The 15,104-nt window shown below is 49.0% G+C and overlaps 1 long non-coding RNA gene across 4 annotated transcripts; it reads left to right on the forward strand.

Moving 5' to 3' along the window:
* The first annotated feature begins 3,358 nt into the window (after nt 1-3,358).
* LOC118352986 (uncharacterized) lies at nt 3,359-14,607 on the forward strand. 4 transcript variants are annotated; one of them, XR_004811061.2, is made up of 4 exons: nt 3,359-3,518; nt 11,751-11,816; nt 12,529-12,866; nt 13,109-14,607. It is a non-coding gene; the product is annotated as an uncharacterized LOC118352986 (long non-coding RNA). The 4 variants fall into 4 exon arrangements; XR_007407669.1 differs by having other exon boundaries at nt 13,232-14,607; XR_007407668.1 differs by lacking the exons at nt 11,751-11,816; nt 12,529-12,866; nt 13,109-14,607 and adding an exon at nt 7,059-7,244 and having other exon boundaries at nt 3,359-3,613.
* The last annotated feature ends 497 nt before the right edge of the window (nt 14,608-15,104 follow it).

A 15,104-nucleotide genomic window follows, 5' to 3' on the forward strand; every position in this document is an offset into this window, starting at 1 on the left:
CCCCACTCTTCTTTTTGTGGGGCTCGTGTTTGCAGCCCCTCTCGGCAAATACCATGGGAGTAAGTCACTGGGTGACGGTTTCCTCAGGGAAGAAATGACCTGCAGGATGACCCACAGCTGGAATTACCTGTTGACGCATGCCTGTTTATTCATGCGGTGACACCCCTTCTTGGGATTCTGACTCCCCCTCCAAGCACGCTCTGACTTGCAGACTTGCTGAAAGACCTTGATGATGACCATGAAGGGCCATCTGCGGAGCCTGGCACCTTTCCTGTAGGGGACCCCCAGCCGCTCCTCATCCAGCGGGCATGGAGCAGACTGAAGCCCGTGCCCACCACAGTAGAGGGGTTGCCAGGATCCAAGCCCAGAACCTGCCACACTGTCTGCATGGGTTGTCCTCCTGGGGGGTGCAGAGCAGGGCCAGAAAGTTCTCAAGGGACAGCCAAGGAATTAGCAGGAGGGACGTAGAGCCGCAGGTGGCCTCTGTGCACAGCCCAGGCTCAGAGGGACCCCTTCAGCTACAGCCTTCCAACTCTCTCTGCATGGCCACCTGCTGTGCACCCTAATCCGCAGGCCCAATTCCACATTCCGCCAACAAGGTTGAAGAACCTCTGATATTTTTGCACCAACAGTTTGGGCTTCCACACTAGGAAGCTTGTAGTCACCGTGCCCTGGTTAATAACCCCGCCTGCAAGCTGAAATGCATCTCCGGGGGAAGTAGAGAAAATCACTAGCTTGCAGAGCGCCGGAACCAGACTAAGACATGTTGAGTAGTAGAGGCATCTTTCAACCTGTTTGGGGACTGTCCCATGGTTCAGGCAGCAGGGTCTAAGGTGCCCAGCTGGCGGCCAAGTGCAGGCTGCCCAATCCTCATCCCAGAACACAGGAGAGGGAGGTTCTGGACAAGAGCAGGTGCTGCTGGTGCAAGTGCTGCTCAGATTTTCCAAACCAGGCATCCCGTCTGACCTTCTGGACACTTCTATCTGTCCCTCACATGGATACACTGGTGACAGTTTGTCTGCCCTGGTGGGGCTGCAATCAAATGAGGAGACACCAGGAGGGTGCCACTCCCTCTTGGGTCATTTAACTCAGTCGTGTAACTCAGCTTCCTAATGACCATGAACCTCAGGAAGGCCAAGACAGTGTTGTCCACATTTTAGAAGTTCCTAGAACCTTGCATCTCCAGGCACAGGGTTGTCTTGGCCCCACCCTCCCTGATCAGGGGCAGACTGCCAGGCTGTGAGGGAGCCGTCACCATGGGTTTCCAAGCACAATTACCCATGACCTCACCCTGGGCCACCCCAAGGCAGCTACAGGCTGACAGTCACCCAGGGTAGGCCCAGTATGAGCCTCTTGACCCCCAAGCAAGCCAACAGGGAGAAGTCCCCCAGAGAGGCACCAGCTCCAGCATGAGTGAAGCTGGCCAGGTCTTTGTCCACAGGGTCACAGCCACTCCATCCATCACCCCCTGGGTCTCGTCCTGCCCGCAGGGTGAACAGGTGCGCAGAGAGCATAGCAACAACCGTGGAGCTACCAGCTTCGGGGGCAGCAAGACTACTGGGGCCTTGGGAGGTGTCGTTGGACACAATGACCTTGCTATCCCCGAGGCCTCACTGTCTTTCTCCTCCCCTGAAGTCCTGGGCAGCAGCCCCCACAGCTGGGGTCCTCCGAGTCTACTCCCTGGGTGCCCTGGGCTGCCTGTCCCCATTTCCTGGGCACCACCCTTTGCAGTTAGCTCATCCTGGTCTAAGTCAGCCCTCCCTCCTTCACCTTCTGAATACCTTGGTACATTTGCACAACCCTGGACCTTCACTCACCAGACACTGTGCTTAGAGGGCAGTTTGGCTGCCTGGCAATTGCTGGAGCTCAGTTGTGCTCTGAGCCCCAGCCCACTTCTCTCTCTCTCTCTCTCTCTCTCTCTCTCCTGCATTCCTGTACCCCCCCACCCCCCGCACCAGCCACAATGGAAGCAGGGTCAGCCAGAACGCCTTAGGGGCATAGGAAAAGCTGGTTCAAGGATTCCCTCCCCCTCCAGGCTTCAGGAATTAACCTCATGAGCACCTTGGTGGCACTTGGCCCCCACCCTCTGAGTGGTCTGCTCAACACTAACCAAGAGCCAGAAGCCAGAAGTAATGTCCGGAGATGGAAAAGAACTGTGGGAGCAGCAAGGAGGCAGTGGGCACTGAGAGCACCAAAGAAAGGCTTCGGAAGGCAAAAGCCTGCTTCTGGCTTCTGCCTCACACCATCTACCTTAAAATATTGTGCAGATGAAAAAAAATATATTGTGCAGATGTATCCAGAGTGGAGAAGCACGGACATAAGGACTGGTGCTGAGTGGTAAATCCTCCCCTGTGGAGCTGAGAATAAAAGATGGATATAATGATAAAAGCCTGGTGTGCGATGGCGTTACACTCTGACAGGGAGATGCAGGACAGCTCTAACAAGTGGTGCAATGATGGGAGGTGTGTATAAGGTAGACTAAGCTTTCTGATTGTTACCTCAAGTCCAATGATGGAAATAGGAAGGAAATTGAAAAAATAGTAGAAAGAAGAGGTTAATCGCAGATTTCAATATTGCTCATTTTAAGGAGTCCTCAGACTAGAGGCAAAAATAGAATGGGAGACTCCAGATATTATATGCAGGCATGAGCAAAAAGGTAGCTGTCAGCACAAAACCATAAGTTTTCAATGGTAGACTGAAGATGGCCCCATAGTCTTTGACATTCCTTATGTGAAGAGGTGGACTCTGGCTTTCATCTTTTTATAGAAGTTTTTTTTATTTTTATTTATTTATGATAGTCACACACACACAGAGAGAGAGAGAGGCAGAGACATAGGCAGAGGGAGAAGCAGGCTCCATGCACCGGGAGCCCAACATGGGATTCGATCCCGGGTCTCCAGGATCGCGCCCTGGGCCAAAGGCAGGTGCCAAACCACTGCGCCACCCAGGGATCCCTGGCTTTCATCTTCTTAAACCAAGGCTGGCCTGAGAGAACTGCCTCACCCACAGAATGTGATGGAAATGACATCCTGAGACTTCTGCAACATCCAAGAAGCCTCTGGGAGCATGCTCTCAGGAGCCCGGAGCTACCATGTAGGATGTCCAGCCAGCCTGAGGATGCTTTTCTCAGGAGCCCCAGCTGAGCCCATGCTTCCAGCATCCACTTCAGGCCACCAGACTTGAGAATGAAGCCCCCTAGAGCCCTCTAGACTGACACACCCACCAGCGGAATACCACTGAGGGACCTCTGTCCTTGCCTTCTGGAACAGAGGAGTCATCCAGCCACGCCCTGCCCAACCATATGACATAAAATAATGTATCAGTATGAGTTCACAATATGTCTTATCTTTAAGAAACTACATGCTGCTCACTGAGAAGGCCTAGAAACAGTCATCAAACCTAGCACTGAGCACCCACAGTACTGTACTGTGGTCTCTAAATACCATTTCCCATGTAAAAAGTCCAAGGGCTCCTTGTTTGAATGGCTGATCCCAGGTCAGAGCAGGAAAGCACTCAAGGTAAATGTAAAACTTACCATCCAGAAAATAAGGAAGCTACCAAAAATTTCTAGGAACACGTCGAAAGAAATCAGGAGTCAATCTTAAAGAATAATGTGAGCATTAAATTAAATCTCTAAGTTCATAATAATATCAAAAAGCTCATTGGTCACGATTGGAGGATGGTATTGAACACATCACTACTTTGAAAATTGGCAAAGAAAATGAATCTGGCCTTTATTGTCCTTTGCCTCCACAATGGAAACTGCAGAGTAATAAAAGAATTGATGAGAAAAAGAATTAACAATTAATAAACAGAGGAAAAAATGATCTACTGATACCATCTTAAAACTCCTAGTGAATTAATGGATCTGGGCAATAATAATCACAAGAAAATAGAAAATCTGACATGAAGTGTATCCTGGTGAAGGACCAACAACATCTATATAGTTGTGTTAACACTCCCAAAAACCAAGTCGAATCTGACCAAACCTCTGCATCTAAGCATTAATGGATAGAAAAAGGACTAAAGAGACATGTTAGACAAAATCATGGGGATTCCATCAAACTCTAGAAAATTACAGGGTAAATGTGTTGGTCTCTTCAATAAATAAATTACAACAGAATAAGAGAGAGACACACAGACCAATCTCAATGAACTAACTTTGTTGAGTGCCCACTTTGACTAAATTGTTAAAAAACACACAAAATTCACAAGACAATCAAGGAAATGTAAACATTGGCTATTTAGTAATACCTAAAAATTATTGTTCTTAGATGAGATTATATTGTGGCTTTATTAGAATTATTTGTTTTTAAGGCTTTCATCTTTTCCTTATCTGTCAGATACGTACTGAAGTATTTAGAGATAAAATTATATAATTCCTGGAATGTGCTTCTAAATAATTTGGGTTGGGGGTCTGGGGGGTGATGTTAGAGGCTTCGGAACAAGAGTGGCCAGATACTGAGAGTTGTCCCATGCTTCAAGCTCATGATAAACTGCTCTAACTTGGTACATGGTTTTAAATTTCCATAATAAGAGTTTTTAATTTTTTAAAGATTTATTTATTTATTTCAAAGAGAGAGAGAGCAATAGCAGGAGGGGTAGAGGGAGAGGGAGAGAGAAACTCAAGTAGACTCCATGCTGAGCACAGGGCTTGACCCAGGGCTCCAGTCATGACCCTGAGATCACGACCTGAGCTGAAACTAAAAGTCAGGTGCTTTAACCAACTGTGCCCCCCCAGGTGCCCCCATAATAAAAGTTTTTAAATCGTGCTTACAAATAATTTTCAGTTATACAAATCAGTATGTTCTCTACCAAAACATTCCACAGTGACTATGTTGGTTGGTGGGGTTGTTACAGTAAATTTCATCCCTTACTCTACACTCTAATTTCCCAGCTTTCTCCAAGGGCATGGGTAAGTTAGATAATGAGGGGAAATAGCTATTTACTTTAATTTTTAAGAGTAGATGAACTCTGAGCCATTTGAAGTTAACGCTCTTCAGTCTTCAGCCATGTGTGGGTACCATTCTCTCAGGAAGGGCGAATGCATCCCATGGTGCATTAAAAGTCTGTGTCTGGTGAGAGATGGTGAGCGTATCACGCAACGTTTTACATAAGGCACCGTATCACAGAATCAAGGATATATTTGTGCATCCAGAATTCCATTCCGTGTTACCAGAGAAATAAAAGAATCCAATCGTTTCACATGTTTGACTACCTGCAAGTGCCCTAAAGAACAGAGCCTATAAAAACTATTAGGTAATTAGTAAATAATTATTATTAGAAAGTTCTAGAAACTTTTATCCCAGAGTTGACTTGGACGTTTTACCTCTTGTTTTAGTGAAAGATAGCAATCCAGAGGAGTCCACATCCTCTGTGCCTGTGTCCAGGGAAAATCAGACCTCTGGCCCTTGCCGTATGGGTGGGCCAAGCCCGGCGGCACTGCCTCTGGCAATCCTTTTCTCGAAGACCCTGAGTTGTGCTGCGTTGTACAAGCAAGGAATTTGTTTCCCAGTGGAGTTTTTGTGCCGCTGCCTTCTTAGGAACCTTCTTAAAGAGGCATGTAAAAGGAATGTTGATCGAGATCGGAGCAAGGGTGTACATCACCCACCAGCCTAGAAATCTCCAGAAGCGCTCAAAATGTGAATGTAGCTACCAGCAGGTTTTTTCCACTCCCATTGAGTCATGTATAACCTGTGATGATAGGGCTAAATATCTTTCTCCATAATCTCTTGGGTTTCTTTGTGGTTTTATTTTATTTTTCCTCTTTTTAAAAAGATTTATTTATTCATTTAAGAGAGAGAGAGAGTGTGTGAGCAGGGGTGATGGGCAGGGGAAGGAGAGAGAGAATCCTCAAGCAGACTCCCCACTGAGCACAGAGCCCAGTGAGGGGCTCAGTCTCAGGACCCTGAGATCATGACCTGAGTCCAAATCAAGAGTCAGATGCTTAACCTACTGAGCCACCCAGATACCCCTCCTCTTTTTGTCTCTATATTGCCTATGGATGATTTGACCTCTCTGGCTAAATCTCACCTTGGGAATTTCTTGGATTTCCTGCTCAGAGATCATCACCCCAACATCTCCATATCTCTTCTGCACACATGTGTTATTCCCAGAAGCTATACTTCATTCCTTCCCTCCCGGGAGCCTCTCAAATGTCTTCTCCAATGTCAACAAACCACCCTCTAGGGCTGTCAATTGCATTTTATGGATGGGAAAATAGAAATGCCAAGAGGCTAAAGTGACTTGCCACCAAGGAAGTAGGCTCCAAAGTTTTTTTGCCTTTGCCACTGGAGTCCCAGCTGGCTCCCCTTAGCCAGAGGCACGGGGATAAAATGAATGCCCACACTCACATGCAAGCCTAGCATGTTCCCTTCTGGCATCTGAGGAGGCCTCCTATTTACGCACTCAATCCCCTCAAACAGGAGACTGTGGCAACTCCCCTCCAAGCTTCACGTCCCAACCACAGGCATGTCTTGCTGTGACCACATCTACCCCGGGATCAGCAGGGGAATGAATCGAAGTCACAGCACTGAGGCAAGCTAGCCAATAAATTTCACAAGATGGAGTTGCAATTTATACGGATCCTCTAAATGGGAATCTAAACTGCAGGAAGAGTATTATTCTCCAGAAAGTAGGAGAAAAGCTTGGATGACCCACCCACCCCCTGACTTCACCCAGATACGACAAAAAAGCTGGCTCCTCTGACCTACGACACAAGCACAGTTTTTTATATGACAGTGAACACTGTCCCTCCTGCCTCAGGACTAAGAGCAATCAACTGTCCATTGCTGAGCGTCCTGAACCAAAGCAGGGCCTTCCAAAGCCCCAATTTCTAGAGGAAGGAATTGAACGTTTCTTTTCTCTTTGGCTGTGTGCAGCAATTCAGGGCACCACCCCCAGAGAGATGGGAGCAGTTGCACACTCCATGTGCAGGGCAGCAGGATCAGCAGGGACCCCAAGCCCAGGGCAACGAGAAGCTAGGGGACAGGAGAGCAGCTGCAGGTCTGCGGTCAAGCCACAGGGAAAGAGATACCTTCTCATTTCTCTCTGTGCAGAAGGCTCCTGCCCCAAGGGTCTGAAGAGGTGAAGTCTGCAACAGAGCTGCTCAAACTGCAATGAGCCAACATGCGTGGGAGTCATCTGGTTAAAATACAGATGCTGATTCAGCAGGTCCAGGCCGGTGGGGAGTGAGACTCTGCATGTTGGCAAATTGAATTCCAATAAAAAAATTTTTAAAAATTTGCTGAGATTAATAAATTTTCTCAATTAATAAACATGCCAAGGTTAATCAAAAAAATGAATATATGGTGATATAACCATATCTGGCAGATATAATAAATGAGCTATATTATTAAAATTAACTTCATTACATCACTACAATATTTTAGGTAACGAGAGGTCTCACATTACATTTCTCTCGGACGGCACTGATCTATAGGATTCCCCTAAGCTTCAAAGTCATAATGTTTGTAAGTATTCTTTTTTTTTTTTTTTTTTTTTAAGTAGGCTTCACGCCCAGCGCAGAGCCCAATGCAGGGCTCAATCTCAACAACCGTGAGATGAAAACCTGAGCCGAGATCAAGAGCTGGACACTTAACCAGCTGAGCCACCTACGAGCCCCTTTTGTAAATATTCCTTTCTTTTAAGATTCTATTTATTTATTTATTTATTTATTTATTTGAGAGAGAGACAGAGAGAGAAAACGAGCACGGGAGGTGGGGCAGAGGAAGAGGAAGAGAGGGACTCTCAGGCAGACTCTCTACTGAGTGCAGAGCCTGATGCAAGGCTTCATCTCACCACCATGAGATCATGACTGAACCAAAACCAAGAGTCGGATGCTCAACTGACTGAGCCACCCAGGTGCCCCTGTAAGTATTCTTAAAAGCCATTTTATATCTGTTTGTCCCTTCGAAAATTCACACAACTTTTCAGCCTGCCAAAATGGACTTGGCGTCCCACCTCTTCTCACTGGAAAGCAGAAGAAAAAGGACTAATGGAAACCAGATATTTATCTGCTACAAATTGTCCTTCACCCTAGCCAGGGCTTCCTTTGACTATTTTCACAGTGACCTTTGGTTTAATACAACCGACCCAGACATCAGAGGTCTATGCTTGTTAAAATGATCATCACGTCTATTCAACAAAGGATTATCGCCCTTGTTTCTGATAAAAGCAGCTAATGTGATGAGAGTCCCAGGCTGACTTTGCTTTACCAACGTGATGTGTGGTCAATACCTCTTTGGCAATGATGGCACTGTCTTCCGTCCCTTTCAGCGAGAAATGTCTTTCTCGTTAGCCAACGTTTTTGAAATAGAAAGGTTGTTTGTTTTAGGCTTCAAGACCGAGGCAAACATTTGTTATAAGGCTCCAAAGGATTTTGCAAACAGTTTCCACCCATGATTTCCAAAGCTTGTGTAACATTCTGTGCAAAATGCGTGGGCTGCTTCCATGAAGCAAGCATTTCCAGAAATGTTTACTTTGCAGAAGTAAGCGTGCATGTTGGCCATCCCATGTGAAAACTTCCCCAAGTCCGCACAACCGCTGGAGCGTTGAGCAGATGCACACTTGCCCCTCTATCGACAGCTCCCGCCCTCTCTGTGCCTGTTGTCTGATGAGCTGTGTTTCTATCACTTGACACCTCTGGATTTACCGCGGCTGATTGTTCACAGGCCAGGTAGAAAGGTTCTCCAGGCCTCTGAATACAAGTTTAAGAACAGAAAGGCCCTCGATGGTCCTGGGACCGTGTTATGGGTTGAATTGTGTTCCCAAAAAAAAGATATGCTGAAGTCCTAAGACCTATACTGTAGGCTGGATATGCACACCCCCCCCCAAATTCACATATTGAAGCCCTGATACCAAATGTGATGGTACTAGAAGGTCGAGTCTTTGGGAGGTGATTAGGTCAGGAGGGAGGAACCCTCTTGAAGGGATTACTGCCCTTATAAGAAGATACCCCAGGGATCCCTGAGTGGCTCAGTGGGTTTAGCGCCCGCCTTCCACCCAGGGCGTGATCCTGGAGTCCGGGGATCGAGTCCCACGTCAGGCTCCCTGCATGGAGCCTGCTTCTCCCTCTGCCTGTGTCTCTGCCTCTCTTGCTCTCTCTCTCTCTCTGTGTCTCTCGTGAATAAATAAATAAAATCTATTAAAAAAAAAAAAAAAGAAGAAGAAGAAGAAGAAGAAGATACCCCAGAAAGCTCCTCACTCCTTCTGCCCTGTGAGGACACGGCAACAGGCACCATCTATGAACCAGAAAGTGGATTCTCACCAAACACCTTACCTGCCACACCTTAATCTCAGACTTCCCAGCCTCCAGGACAGTGAGAAATAATTTCCATTGTTTATAAGCCACCCAGTCTGTGGTGTTCCATTAAATCAGCCCAAATGGACTAAGACACCATGATATCTCAGAATGTTTCCTGATTTGGAAATGGGGTCTTTCCAGAAGCAGGCAAGGCAAGGTGAGGTCATTAGGTGAGACCCCAATCTAATATGACCAGTGTCCTCATAAAAAGGGGTAATTGGGACATAGACCCGCAGAAAAGGAAGAACAACATGAGGAGAAGAAGAGAGGATGCTGTGTGAAAATTCGACTTGCACCTTCCCCGAGTCACAGAATGTCAGAGGCCCTCGGAAGTGGGGAGAGGGGCCTGGAATGCATCCTTCCCAGCATCTTCATCGAGGGCACAGCCATGGCTTCCCCGAAACTGAGACAGAACACACTTCTCTCATCCTAGGCCACCCCGGTTGTGGGACTTCGTTACAGCGGCCAGAGGAAGGTACTACAGACCCGCAGCCTAACAGCTCCCGTAGTTGGTTTACTCACCATCACTCAGACCCGTCAGCCCACCTGGGTCTCCAGATCCACATCAGTGGTTTGGAAGCTACCACCCTAAAGTCCCAGTGTCTTAAGAATGCACTGGAGACAGAGTTTGCCAGATTTAACAAATAAAAATACAAGATAACCAACAAAAACCTGAATTTCAGCAAAGTAACCAATGATTTCTTAGCATAAGTATGTCCCAAGCAATATTGGGGACATACTTATACCAAGAATTATTTGCTGTCTATCTGAAATTCAGCTTACGTGGGTGTCCTATATCATATGTGGCAACCCTAGATAGAGAGCATCTTTGGACTATTTTATTTTGTTGTTGTTGTTTTTGTTTTTTTTATCTTTGGACTATTTTAAAGGCCCTGGAAAAGATACGTCCTTAGCACCACAAGGAAGGCGGGGAGAACTGCATGGGGCTAGGCCAGATAACAGGGTCACTATCTGGCATCAGATCATCGATGCTCACATGGTGAATGGCAGAAATCTGGTTGCCCTGGTAGAAAGCTCAATTCTGACATTTCCTAAGTGGGTAAAATAGTTCTGTTGTTGCAATGTATCCAATACCTGTATAGTCATCCAAAATGTAGAGTCAAGGGGCACCCGGGGGGCTCAGCGGCTGAGCATCTGCCTTTGGCTCAGGGCATGATCCCAGGGTCCGGGATCGAGGCCCACACCACCACACCAGGTTTCCTGCAGGGAGCCTGCTTCTCCCTCTGCCTGTGTCTCTGCTTCTCTCTGTGTGTATCTCATGAATAAATACATAAAATCTTAAAAAAAAAATGCAGAGTCAAAAAAAAAACGTAGAGTCCATTTAAATCCATGTGGATGACTGGTTGTCCGGCCTGAAACGAGAATAACCATCTTGGACTGTTTAGAGCAGATAGGACCGGCTTCCCGGGCCGATGGCCCACGCGGCCACACAGAGCCCCGTGCACAGAAGGGCCCTGTGTTTGGTTCAAAAGCGTGCTGTTGCCGTACTGGAATTCTGAATAATGTTTGAGCCGGGGCCCTGCGTTTTTATTTTGCTTGGGCCCCCCTGGGTACCTAGCCAGTCCTGAGGACGGACACTCCTGAAGAGGGGTAAGCAGGCTACGCAAAATGCTCTCCTCTCTAAAACCTGCAAGACACCCCCCCCCCCCCCGCCCCCGGTCTGTTCCTGGCTGAACTCACTTCCAAGCCAAGTGAGCCCTTTCGCCCCTGGCATCTCTTCTCAGCCCCTTGCTGGTGTTTCCAGTGCTGCTTTGATTTCCTCAGTGTCTGGCTGGTTCAAAGGATTAGAGTAGATCCTGTGGGTGCTGGGAGAGCTGCGGTCTGGATCCTGAGAGCGTCAGTGGAGAACCCACTACTTTGGCTCCGCGGAACTGTGGTTTTTATTTTTTTTTAAAATAATAAATTTAATTTTTATTGGTGTTCAATTTGCCAACATACAGAATAACACCCAGTGCTCATCCCGTCACGTGGTTCTCCTGGCAAGTGGAAGGCTGGGTGGAGGTCTCCCTGACTCCCCCCTGAACCAGCGGCCCCAGGGCCGACTTCCCACCAGGAGCTGATTCCCACGTCCCTGCCATTGGCTGCACTTGTTCCTCTGTCCTGCCCTTCCCACACAGACTTTAGTTTCTCTCTCCCTCTGAGCATTTCTCTCTAAATGTCCCTGGCTCGTGTCTGACACACCCCTTCCCTTGTCCTCTCCGTGTGACTCACCCTTCCATGATCCTACCAACCCCGGGGCCAAACTACTTGTCGCTTGGGTCACTCTCCAAGGAAAAAGGCACAAAAGATGACATTCGAGTTCATTCTGCTGTGCGGTGACGGCCCTTTTAAAAGGTCTGTCCAGGGCAGTAGAGCCAAAGGTTAGAGGGAGAGGATTTGGAAGTTGGTTTTCCAATTCATTCCATTTCTACATTAACCTCATCAGAAATTACGCAGAGAGTATCGGAAGAGGACAGGATTACGGCCCATAGATTCCGCCCTGTGACCTCGGGTAAGTCACTTAACCTCTCAGAATCCTGCCTTCCTCGTTTCTCAAACAAGAGTTAGACCTGATAATGCTCTCAGACGAGTCTATGGTCTGTGTCTTCGCCTCGTCACAACGGCCCGAGCTGTCCAGCCCCTGCTCCCCTGGTCTGTCTGCCGTCCCCGCTCCCGTGGCAATGGACAGGAGGCTCTCCAGAGAAATGCCCTCACTCCCTGACCCACAGTGTTTTTCTCTTGCCTTCACCATGTGAGTCCCTTGAGGGGAGTCCTACATTTGTTCGGAAAACATACTCCAAGGTCCCAGATTGGCCAAACGCCACAGGAAGCCAGAACTGCCTCCTAACTGAGCAGTGTGGGCTTGACCACGTCTCACGCTGGGGTCACCCTGGGATCACCCTGGGGTCACCCTGGGATCAGCCTGGGCCCCCAGCAGTACCAGCACATCAGCGTGCTCCTGGCCCTGGGAAGCTGGAGGGGAAACCAATCAGCCAACCAAAACACAAGAGAAAGTCCCAAAGTTTCCAGTGAGAAGAAAGGAACGTGTGGTTCTGGGGTCCTGGTGTATTCAATCCCCTCCCCAGTTGGGTAAGCTTTCACGGAAATGAGACGTCAGGAACACACTTCAAGGGCCCAGGGGGAAGCCCGTGAGCTCTGCGGATTTGTCCTGGAAGCTGGGAGGGCAGGATTCACCCAAGAGAGGCTCTTCCCTCTGTTTGCAGGCCGGGCACATGGAGGAGTGGAAACACCAGCACGTGGCAAGGGTCAGGGCCGGGAAGGTGGCCCCGGGGTGCAGAGGGGCCGGGACCGAGGACAGCCGGCCCTCGGGGAGGAGCCAAGACTCGGGGAGCACTGTGTCCACACCGCTCACCTGCACACACACACTGTGCTTCCCGCAGACACAAGCCCCCGAGTTTCTAGAAGGCAGGGACTCGGGCGGAGCTCCTTTTTTCTCAACACAGTACACAGGACTGGGCCCCCGACGGAAGCTGCCCTCGTGCCTGTGGTTGGAGGACTTCATTCACTGTCAGAAATATTTACCGAGGCCTACGTGAACCAGGTGAGGTGTGAGGCTGGGAACACAGTGGGGAGGAAGGGAGGGGGGAGGGAGGGGGAGGAGAGAGAGAGAGAGAGAGATGGTGAGGTGAGAAGAGAGGAGGAGGGGGAAGGAGGAGGGCGGAGGAGGGATGGGGGACGTAGGTGAGGGACAGGGACGTGCCGCACAGCTGTGGGAAGCCAGCCAGGCCATCCTGGTAGGTAAGCTCTCATTTGAGGGGTTTTATTTATTTTTTTTTATTTGAGGGGTTTTAATCAGGAGTCCACATTCTCCCAGAGAATCCAGGGGGTCCGGGAACTTGCACAGGAAGATAGAGATATTTTTATTTTCGCTGATCTCTACCTGAAAATCAGCACTTCTTGCGACAGCGAATGGACGCAAACGCCAGGGACAGACCCGGGACTCGGTCACGGATTAGAGATACACTCTGATGTGACCTTCGGTTTGTCCCAGCGATCTCAAAACCGCACCGATCGCCCGTGGCTACTTTGAAATTGTAGAATGGTCGTCAGAACTGCCGGGAGATCTTATTACAAAATGCATTAAAAAGAAGAACACACAGTTTTAAAATTGGTAAGCGGGTATCAAGGGAACTTGATTTACTCTGCAATCCAGAGTGTTTTCTTTGACGCGTTTAGAAATATTATCCTAAAAAAAAAAAAAAAAGAAAAGAAATATTATCCTAACAAGGGGGCCGAAGGCTTCACCAAAGAGGAAGGAATCCCAGCCCCAATCAGAACCTCAGTGACACCCTGGGGAAAGGCTGCTTTCAGGAAAGGGCCACTTCTTAGCTTTCAGAATCTTGGTTCACACTTGATAATAATTAAGCTGATTCAAAGCCTCTCTGCAGAGCAGCGATGGCTGGCTGCGTGTTTTATTCTCACATAACAGTTTGCAGAGAGTATGCGCCGCTCTAGAGCCCATAATGCAAGGCTGGCAAGTGAGTAATTTGCCATTTTATTTTATTTTATTTTAAAGATTTTATTTATTCATGAGAGACACAAAGGCAGAGACACAGGCAGAGGGAGAAGCAAGCTCCCCACGGGGTGCCCGATGCGGGACTCGATCCCGGGACCCTGGGGTGACGCCCTGAGCTGGAGGCAGACACTCAGCCACTGAGCCACCCGGGCGTCCCTATCGAGTAGAACTTACATCACATGAAATCCACCATTTTAAGCGTGTCATGGGTAAATTTTAGTGACTTTACCAAGTCATGCAGCCACAACCGTGACTCACTTTTAGAGCATCTCCATCACTGGGTTGTTGTTGTTGTTTTGTTTTTTTTTAAGATTTTATTTATTTATTCATGAGAGACACAGAGAGAGGCAGAGACACAGGCAGAGGGAGAAGCAGGCTCCATGCAGGGAGCCCGATGCGGGACTCGATCCCAGGACCCAGGGATCATGCCCAGAGCCAAAGGCAGATAGATGCTCAACCACTGAGCCACCCAGGTGTCCCCGTTTTATCATTTTTTTAAAACAAAGAAGCTGAAACTCAAAGAAATGTAGTCTCTGGCCCAGCGTCACTCAACCCATCCATGGGTGGTGACAAAGCCTCGCAGCTCGGCCTGCTGATCGGAGCCCTGGTGCCACCCGCCCTCCACGTGCCAGCCCGTGCACCTGCTGCTGCCGCACATGCACCTGTGCAGGGGGTGCGGGCCCCACACCCGGCCCGGCCCTCTCCTGCCCGCCGCCCTCCGCCCGCTGCTCGGTCTGCTCTTAGGTGCCTGGGACAGCACGCGATGAGGCTCATCAGGCCAAGTGTGCACTAGCTTATTGGCCTGGGAGCCCCGTGGTTTCTCAGGGCTCGGTGCTGTCTCCCCATCTTCTGTCCAGGGGCCCTCGGTGAGGCTGCCGGGGAAGCCGTGCAACAGCAAACAGCCTTCATGCAGGTAACAATGACGCGGGCACCCCGCCAGCCCCCCGCTTGCTTCAGGATATCTGTAAAATTACATGTAAAAGGTCAATAAACGTTTTCATTTCCTGACCCACTTCGGCCCTTCGAGTTCTGCTTCTCTAAGTGGGTTCCTCATAAAATCTAACACCTGGGGTGCGGGGAGCCCGCTCTGGCCCCTGTCACTGGGCAGGGCCAGGCCGGCACCCGGTGATGGGAAACCTCCCCGGGCAGGTGGGCAAGGGGCCCCGACTTCCCACGCACATCCTCTCACCTGTCCCTCGGTGGGGATCCGGGAGGATATGTCCCTCCCGTTTTGCAGATGTGGAGGCAGAGAGGTGCCACCTG

Source organism: Canis lupus, chromosome 31, assembly GCF_003254725.2.
Source record: "Canis lupus dingo isolate Sandy chromosome 31, ASM325472v2, whole genome shotgun sequence".
NCBI lineage: Eukaryota > Metazoa > Chordata > Mammalia > Carnivora > Canidae > Canis > Canis lupus.